We start from the raw sequence: 8,147 nt of genomic DNA on the forward strand, positions 1-8,147 counted from the left end.
AAGAAAATGCTTGATTATTTTTCCTAATCAGATGCACACTTATGTATATCAAAGTGCTTTACTTTCTTTTCCCCAATACTTCTGCCCTACACAGTAGTAGCTCAGAGAAATAAATCCATTTCTTCCTTCTCCTCTCTTCTTTCCCCAAAGAGGAGACATTTGGAAACTTCCTTCCTTCCTTCTTCTTCTCATTTTTACCTCCACCCCTAATCTTTAGATTTTGTTGAGATAGTTACATATTTTTAATTTAATATCGTTATTAATTTTTTTTGCAGAATATCCATTTTCTCAAAAGTCTTAATTTAACATTTATATTACATATTCCTAAACAATTAACTTATCCATTTGGATGTAACAATATAAGTTTTATTGACTCCAGTGCTTCTTCTTTTCTTTGTCACCCCATCTTGAGATTTCTCTTTTATTTTATCCTATTTAGAGCTTTTAAGTAATTTCCACACAAGCAGTACATGCATATGCTGAAGATATTCTTGGATATCTTTCATACCTTCAAGTATCTATCTCCCACCCTCACATGTGGATAATAGAATTCTTGGGATGGTATATAATTTTACTAGAAACATGCATTTTCCAAAGTCAGGATTGAAAACCTGAGTATGTTTGAATCAAAAGTTTAAGGTTTTAACATGGTGCTATTTTCCCCTTTAATCTCTCTCCTAATGCCTTTAATAGTCAGTTACAAAATTTATGTAAAGTAAAATTTCAATGTCAACAAAATAATAAACACTAATAAAAAATTTAAATCAAAATGATATCACTTAATAAATAATTTAGTTTTATTACTAAATTTTAAGCTTTATATTACTATATTATATTACTATATATTACACCATATACTATATGATACGAGATAATATAATATTAATATTTGACATAAAATATATACTATAAATACTATATTATAGTTTTTAAGTTTTACATCACTAAAATCTTTACTATATTATTTGAAGACATACACTGTTTTTGAATATAAAACCTTTATTTGATATCAATTCTTATTTAAAATTAATTTAGATAGTTAATACAACTTTATCAAAATCTGAGAAATTTCCTGAACTTGATACCCTATTTATTTTAATAAATTTATTTTTCTATTTTTTAAAGCAAAATGGCAAAATGATCCTAAAGTTTACTTGCAAAAGCCACTCGTAAGGGTAGATATATTAGTCCGCACTCATACTTCATATAATAATTCAATATTACTTCACAATAATTAAGATGTTAGATGATAATATATACAAATTAGAGGAAAATTCTACTAGCTTAACTTTCTTATCTAGGTAGAAGTGGACTCTAAACATAAGTGTAAGAAATCATGATAGAAAACTCCAAGGATGTGAGTTTAGTGGAAATTCAGTACATCAAATATATATTTAAAAAATTAAGAGGCAAACAATGGGGAAAATATGTTATGAATATAAAAAGATTTGTAATATTAATATGTAAAAGTGCTTACCAAACAATAAGAAAAAAAACTAATGGCTTAGTAGAGCTATTACTACATGAGAAGTATACAGATGCTTCGTAAGCATATGAAAAATTCCCAACCGCATTTGCAATCAAATAAATGCAAATTAAAACAAAATACTCTTTTCATCCACTATATCGGCAAAGATTGCTTTAGTAATGACTTTTTATTTTTAATATTATACCTAGTGGGGAGGGGGAACCAAGAATTAGGCACAATCTCATACTGCTAGTAGACATTTAAATTGAATATTTTGCTGGATAACAGTTTTGCACTTATAGTTACATTTTTGGAGATTTATTTTGTGTAAGTATGTGGTAAAGAAAACTGAAGATTTATAAATAAAATAATTAATTGCAACATTACCTAAAGCAACAAAACACTGTTAATAACCTAAATATGCAAGAGTAGAAGTATTAAGTAAATTTTGGTAAATATATTTGTTGAAATATCACAGAGTCATTTAAAATTATATTTTAGATATATAACATAATGAGAAAATGATAAAAAAAAGTTAACTATAATAAAGCAAAATAAATAGCTCAACAGAGGATTTGCAATTCAATAAAAGTTGCATATCTATGCACAAAAAAGACAAATAGTAAATGTTAGCAATGGTTCATACTCAAGGATGTTATTAATGTTTCCTTTTTCATTTTTCTCTTTGGGAATTTTTCTATATTAGAAGTGTTCTACAATAAACAGCTCTTATTTTGATATCAGAAAAAGGTTTTATATCAGAAAAATTGTCAGTACAAAGTGATTAGTGGCAAATCATGGAACTAGATTAGAATCTAGAACATAGTAGCTATTTAATAAATACTTATTAAATGAATAATTAGAACTTGATATTAATTATTTTACATTTTATGTCTTTTCTGTTTCTCTATTTTTTGCTTTTTATGCTTTTTTCTATCCTGATTTCTTGGACTTGTTTTTTCTACAGTCTCTCTAAATGCTTTTTATATTGTTGTCCACCGTTTTGTCCCAATTTTTATAAATGATTTAACCAATGACAAAAATATACTGAGGGATTTTGTATGTTGAGCTCTACTTATCAATGATTAAAATTGCAGCTCACTTTTTTTTCACATATTATTCAGTTTTTTTAAAAATAAATTTATTTAATTAAATTAGTTTCAAGTATACAGTATTATCGGTTTTTATAAAAAATAATCATTAACAAAGATGCCAAAAGAAAAATAGGCAAAGAGCCAAGAATAATAAAAGAATATTTAGCTATTTGAGAAGTTCTTACTTTCCAAGAAAGATGGATGAACAGTTGAGATAAGACATCCTGGGCTTCTAAATTCTTGATCTTCATAAAAAAAGTGATGAAAGAAAAAGCAATATAGAGTGATAATATAAGCTGAATGTTTGTGTCTCCCCAGAATTCATATGTGGAAACCTAATCCTCAATATGATGGTATTTGAAAGCTGGGCATTAGGGCAATGAATTGATTATGAGGGCAAAGTCCTCATGAATGGGATTAAAGCCCTCATAAAAGAAACCTCAGAGATCTCTCTTGCCCCTTTTGCCATGTGAGGACACAGTGAGAAGATGACTCTTTGTGAACCAGAAGTGGGTGCTCACCAGACACCAAATCTGCCAGCGCATTGATCTTTGACTACCCAGCCTCCAGAACCATGAGAAATACATTTTTGCTGTTTATAAGCTGCTCGGTCTATATAATAGTTTGTTACAGCTGCCTAAACAAAGAAAGACAACTGAAGTTTAATTTTATTAATATGGTCAGTTCGAATTATTTTGCTTTGAGCTCTACTTTGAAGAACAGTTAAAGTACCAAATTCAAAAGGATTATATAAAGGCATGTATTTTTAGTCTTTCCTGTTTTTTATTTAAGAATGACAGCTCATCAGACTTCCTGGTTTTAAGTACAATAGATTAAACATATCCATAAAAGCAAGTTCCCTACCTTGTCAAAATTCAAAGCAGGTTAGAAAAAATAATTTTAAATTATTTTCAGAAATTTTCTTAAGAGTCTTCAATAAAGTCATAGATAAAACATAAACACTGGAATTTACTGCATATAAAAAATATTTATCAAATATTTTCTGCCCCACTTACCAAACACAGATAATTGATTTCAGTACAGATGTGGTACTTGGCATTACCCAACCTACAAATTCTTAATTATGTAGGAAAGTTGAGCTTGAAAAATAAAACAAAGAAACATGTACAAACTAAATGTCAAACGTAAAAGTGAAGCCTGTTTTATGGAAAACAAGTGGTATCTCTCATTTTATCAAAAAAGAAGCAAGCTTACAAATTGATCCATATAATATTTTCCTATAAATTTTAAAAAAGTACAATCATTGCCTTTAGTCATTTCCTCAGCTATTTAAGTGTGTATCTGACAGATGTGGACTAAATGTGTCTATTTCATTTACAAAAAACAAATTCTTTTAATTGCTAGAATGTACTAAAGATGTTCATAACATTACCATTCCATCAGAGTACACTGTGATTTTTTTTAACTACCATTTGCATCTTGATACTCTCTTCAACACTTTTTCATTTGTACTGGTAATACTGTAGTGCTATAACATATTATAGTGATTTTAAACTCAACGTTTCATAAACTAACTCCCAGTTGTCTTCATAAATACTCTACAGTATTAGTAGGATACAGATTACATAAGCTATAAGATATTATTAGCAATATCTAGTGAAATATCTATTCTTTATGATATTTTACAAAATTATTTAATGTCATTTAATGCTTCCGAATGGCATAGTTATAGAGGATTGCTACTTTAAAAGGAATTTAAAAATGCAATAAAAATACAATAAAAAACATATATTTTAATTTTGTGTGGTAGGCATCAAGTAGAAAGATGACTTATAGCTATTTTTCGAGGAATATTTCTAAATGTACCCAACTTTTTCCCTTAAAATGTCTATCCTCTTAAAATAATCATCTCAAAGTATTTCATAAAACCTTCTCTTTTATTCAGAGGGAAATGTGATTTTGTGTGTGTTTGTGTATATATGTGTATTATTAAGGTGGGGGGGATGGAGAAATAGAAATTTAAAAAATTAAAAGAAAAAAATAAAGTGAAATGGAAAAACGAAACATTGTGTCCACTTAATATTTGCAGAAAAAAATAAAGACAAAGTATACTAAACCCCCCTAAAAGAAGTTTTATTGTTTCTAATTCATCCGTACAATTTATATTACTTATAACTCTTGACAGAAGTCAAAATTTATCATCAAATCATCCAAACATTAGCCTAATATTACTTCTCATCATGTTTTGAAATTTTAAAATTCCACAGGTATTTCTAGACATAAGTCCTTCTAGGGCCCAGAAGCAACAGTCATTCCCCATGTTGTTGAAAAAGAAAAGAGTCGATGTGAATCATTGAGGGGATGAATGTGAAAAGGAGGGCAAAACATGTCACAGCACAGCTTGCCACTGTTGTCAGGCCTACTTTCCTTCCTCTGGGTCAGTGACCTTGGTGCTCACTACTGTCAACTAAAATGGCCTGAACAACACCTGTTTTCGGCAAATCTTGGTCCCTTCCTCAGCAGGCATCACTGACAAACCCTCATGAAATGCTAACAATGGAGTCAAGGAAATGGGCAGTTGCCAAAGATATCTTGCCATTATTTTTGACTAACCGCATATATTGTCTCTCAACTCATTTGTAATGGAAACACATTTTTTAAATTGAAGAACAGTATTAATTAGTCTAAAAAGCCTTAAATTGGGTTTTAAGATATCACAGCTTTATCCACTGCCAAATGTCAACAATGTGACCTTGCAAAATATTTGAGCCCTTTCTCAAAAGCATTCAGTTTTTGTACCTGTTTTAATATGCATCCCAAAAGGAAACAGTGAGCAATTTTTTTACTCATAGGTTTTATAAATCTGCAAAAAAATTCTAAATTTTCCATAAAATGGAAATTTACTAAACTCTATTCAAAGAAGTAGAAAAACACATGTCCCTTCCTAAATTGAAACATATATGAAATATTGAGATGCTGCTACTTAATCATTTGAGTTGCTCCAATCATTTTGTTTATCTTTTTCAGACTCATCTTTGCAAAAGCCAGCGAGGCTCTATATGTGGCATATGGTTTCAGTTCATATGATGACTAACTTATCAAGAAAACATATTAGTTTGGTTATTTTTGTCATATAGATATGGATTTACATTCTGGGCATGACTTTTATAAGGTGCATGACAAAATTTTGTTCTCTAATTAGTATTAAAAAGAGATTTTCACCCAGTAAAGCAGTCTTTTAAAAATAAATCCAATAGTTTTACATTAAGCAACTGCCCCAAATTATGAAGAAAGAGAGCTAGAAATGGAGAAACTGGAAAAGTCTATAAAGAAATTAAGAGACTTCCAAGGATTAATGTTCTAACAACAATACAGCAAAAGCAGAATCTTGTTTCCAAATCCATATCATTGAACTAGGCTCAATAGCTCCTCCCTACTTACTAAGGGCTGAAATTAGAGTCAAAACAGGCAGGAGTAGGGGCCAGCATCAGGCAATTCTCTAGCCATAGAGCCAGATTATCAACCAGCACTTTTGCCTTTATGGCCAGCTTGATTAGCAAGACCTGAGATGTTAAGGCCCAAGACCCGCCCTTTTCAGCAATGAGATAGTTTGACTTTGTGAAATTCATTCAAAGAGAAATCAACACAAAAAGAGATTGCAGCCTCATGTTTGATACTGCATTGAGAAAATAATCCAGGGCAGAGTAATACAGAGTAGAGCACCAAGTAAACAGTGTCAACTCTGTTGTGGTCATCACAATAGACTAGTTATGTGTTCTCTTAGTATCTGCTACTAAGTTCCAGAATGGAAAATAATTTACAAAAAAAACCCAACTGAATGAAAAAACACAGAAACAGCAAAACATCAGCAGTAGCTATAATCAAGGCAAAAAGTCTTGAATTTAGAAATTGGACTTAAATCAATGTAGTGGGATTGGAGATGATCTAAAAAGAAGATGGGATGGTCTTAGAGATGGGACTATTATGAGGTTATTTTAGAGACTAAATAATGAAAAAGGGCAGAGTTTTACCTTTCATTGATTATACTTCTACACCATTAAGAGACATAGTCAGTTAAAAATGAACCATAACTCTTTAAAACATTTAATTATTTTATAATGTGCCTTAGTTAATAAAAATTCATATATAGTATAATTTTGGTCTTTTATCTCACGATAAAAGCTTCTGACAAATGAATCAAGAGCTTTTAACATTTTTATGTGTTTTTACAAATATTCCTAGTTCTGAGAATCTATCTTAAAATTTTTCACAAAAGATAAAGATTGTGTCACAAAGATGTTCTTCACAACATTGTTTATGACTTCTTCATTCATTCAACAGAATTTTTGAAGAACTTTCAATGGATTAGCAAATGTGTCTGCTTTTTAGGAAAAACTCTAAATGCCATTAAAAATGTAATCATTAATTATGGTACAGGCATATGATGAGCTATTATGTCATTATTAAAATGATGTTTATGGAATGTTTAATGACTTGGGAAAATGTTAATGATTTAATATTGAGTAAAAAATGCACTTACAAAGTAGCACTTAACATATTATCTGAGACATGTAAAAATTGCATTATAAATGAAGGAATACTCCAAAATACAAACAATAATTGCCTTTAGATTGTGGGATGATGGATGACTTTTCCCCTGCATTGCTTTTTGTAAAGAACATGTATCAATTTAATAATCATTAACAAATATTCAGACTTTGGAAAATAGAAATATCAAACCTGATCCAACTGACAATCTGATCAGAATTTTGTTCTCTAGATATAACAACTTGAATGAGTCTGTTAGAATGCAGGATATTCAGACAGCTTTTATCAACATACTTCCCTAGAAAGCACAGTGCCTGATTTCATTGATTGCCCATACTCATGTTTTACATTCTTAAAACACTTTGTATTCCTAACAGTAAGCAGATACATTTAAGACTTTTTGCTAGTAATCAAAAACAGGTTTGACATGTTTCTTATTACATTACTTTTATGGATTTATAATTTACATACAATCGACGCACCTATGTTTAAGTATACATCTTGATGAATTCTGACAAATATATACACTGATGCAATTATTCCATTAAAAACACAGAATATTTCCATGATCTTCAAAAGGTCCTTTGTGTTATACTGCTTTCCAGGTAATTACTTAACTCCATCTCTGGCACCGAACAAATACTGATCTGCTCTCTGCCATGATAAAACAGATTTGCCTTCTAGAATTTCATATAAATGGAATCATATAGTATATACTCTTTTGTAAATGATTATTTTACTCAACTAAATAATTCGAAATCTGTCCATGACATTTTATTTGTCAATATGGAATGCCATTGCATTCCATAGAATTCTATAGAATGGCTAAAAATAAAAATGATTTATGATATCAAGTGTCGGTGAGGAAGTACGGGAACTCAAAATGCTATGCATTTTCAGTGGGAATATAAGATGGTTTAACCACTTTGGAAAACAATTTAGAGTTTCTCATAAAGGTACACAAACACCATATTGCTCAGCAATTCTGAGAAAGAGAAAAACGTATGTTTATGAGAAGTCATGTATACAAATGATCTAGAAATGAACTAGAAACACAACAGTTATGACGGCCACAG

This window comes from Pteropus vampyrus, unplaced genomic scaffold (assembly GCF_000151845.1).
Source record: "Pteropus vampyrus isolate Shadow unplaced genomic scaffold, Pvam_2.0 Scaffold58, whole genome shotgun sequence".
In the NCBI taxonomy this organism is placed as follows: Eukaryota; Metazoa; Chordata; class Mammalia; order Chiroptera; family Pteropodidae; genus Pteropus; species Pteropus vampyrus.